Source organism: Dipteris shenzhenensis, unplaced genomic scaffold (assembly GCF_047967505.1).
Source record: "Dipteris shenzhenensis isolate YYH24624 ecotype China unplaced genomic scaffold, Dip_SZ_1.0 scaf0276, whole genome shotgun sequence".
NCBI lineage: Eukaryota > Viridiplantae > Streptophyta > Polypodiopsida > Gleicheniales > Dipteridaceae > Dipteris > Dipteris shenzhenensis.
In genome coordinates this window covers 39,089-40,975 of record NW_028239582.1, presented here as the reverse complement: position 1 = coordinate 40,975, position 1,887 = coordinate 39,089, and the positions used below count along the sequence as shown (strand labels likewise).

The following is a 1,887-nucleotide window of genomic DNA, read 5'->3' as shown; positions in this document are numbered from 1 at the left end:
CGCGGGGTAGAGCAGCTTGGTAGCTCGCAAGGCTCATAACCTTGAGGTCACGGGTTCGAATCCCGTCTCCGCAAACGAAAATTAACTTGGTGATAGGGTGATAAAGCAATAGGTGATAGGGGGATAAAGCAATAGTCCACCCTGTTCCCGTATTTTTATTCCAACTATTTGACCACGTACCGGCGGGTATTCATCCACAACATAAACCGGATAATCCCAAATTTTCCCCCCTCATTCTCCTTTTTCTCCTTCCCAGGTGAATCTCCCGATTCTCTATCGGGATCCATTCAATCGGGTAAGTAGGGGGTGGAAAGGAGGACTCAACCATTTCCGCTAGTTCCAGAGACCTTACCCCACCTAGTTTTAGTATCAGCAGTTTTTAATCCCCCCCCCCTGGTAAGATTGAGAGAATAGTGACAGGATAATGATTTGAGAAACGGGAAACAGAATAGTTCTGTTTCCGACATACTGTGTTTCATACACCTCATCAATGTCATCATCGGTAAGCCCTTTTAACTCAGTGGTAGAGTACCGCCATGGTAAGGCGTAAGTCATCGGTTCAAATCCGATAAAGGGCTCGTGAGATTTCACTCGACTTGTCTCTTTCTCTCGGCACAGACACTCGTAATCCTTCCTTACATTGTAGAGTACCACATATGTTTCTACCAATTCAGAAAATTAGTGATCACGTCGAAATGATCCTTCGCCCGAATAGGCGACGAATATGACGAGGCCCCCCCCCCCCCCCAGATGCCTATCGAATCAGATTATCCTGATTATCCACTTTCACTGCTCGGGGGACTCCCGGTAAGATTCGCAACAAATATCCACATATATCTATCTATATAGCGGGATCCATATGTGGGTGGGGAAATCAACGAAGAATCAGCGAATCGCTACGTAATAAAGCTGTTCGGAATGTTCCCCCCCGTCTTGAATCTCAGAATTATTGCTACCCGTAATATAAGAAATTTAGGTAGATGTAATTCATGATGTGGAAGATCATTCAGTTACCCCTGATACAGGAATCCAATGAGAATTCTGACTATCGATACATCTCTCCGCAGGGGGAGATATTCCAATGAATTCTCGTATGAAAAGATTTCAGCTAACTCCCAGCTACGGGTTTCTCTCGTATCATTCCGATCCATCTCCCGCTTCTTAACCAGGAGGTAAGACGGACTATATGGTTCTCATTTAATCTATCGAGACGGGAGTTTGTTTCTCTCGTCCGACATCAAGGAAAAGTGGCCTCCCCCCACCCCCCCCCACCCACCCGCCATTAATCACCCGAATGATTCGGGAGCGAAAAGCTTCCGAATGGTATTGAGTATTGGTAGAATAAATATCAGGAAGTGTCTCTTCCATCGTGAAATAGACGAGTAAAGTGAAGATACGGATCATAAATATCTGTATGTACGCGTGTCCTACTCAATTCACCAAATAGATAGATTGCTGAAAATTGGTGCTTCTCCCACTCCTTCCTGTACTTCTCCAGTGGGCAGGACATGCGGGAGGAAACACCAGCACCACATAAAGAGATCCAATAGATGCCGTTGATTGTTCAATTGGAAGGAATCTAGCTGGGATAAAGTTCCGGATCAGGATTCATCGACGTAGCGAACGGGTTGAAGAAGAGAAAGGGTTACCCACTTTCTGAAGAATCACGAAATCAATTTCGTTGTATCGGTACTCTATCCATATCCATCCGCTTGGGGGAACGAGACGGAGTAGAAAAGTACCCTCGACGGGACCTAGGAATATTGTTACCATGCCAGAGAGATTCCGACAAATTCTTATTCAGAAGGGGCAGTGATATGGTAGTTTCATTTCCTACACCACGACCCTATCATGTCATGAAATAGAAGGGCACCCAAAATGGTTGGA

At 45.4% G+C, this 1,887-nt stretch overlaps 1 non-coding gene across 1 annotated transcript; it reads left to right on the top strand.

The window, feature by feature from the left end:
- TRNAM-CAU (transfer RNA methionine (anticodon CAU)) lies at positions 1-74 on the top strand. Its single transcript has one exon. It is a non-coding gene; the product is annotated as a tRNA-Met (tRNA).
- The last annotated feature ends 1,813 nt before the right edge of the window (positions 75-1,887 follow it).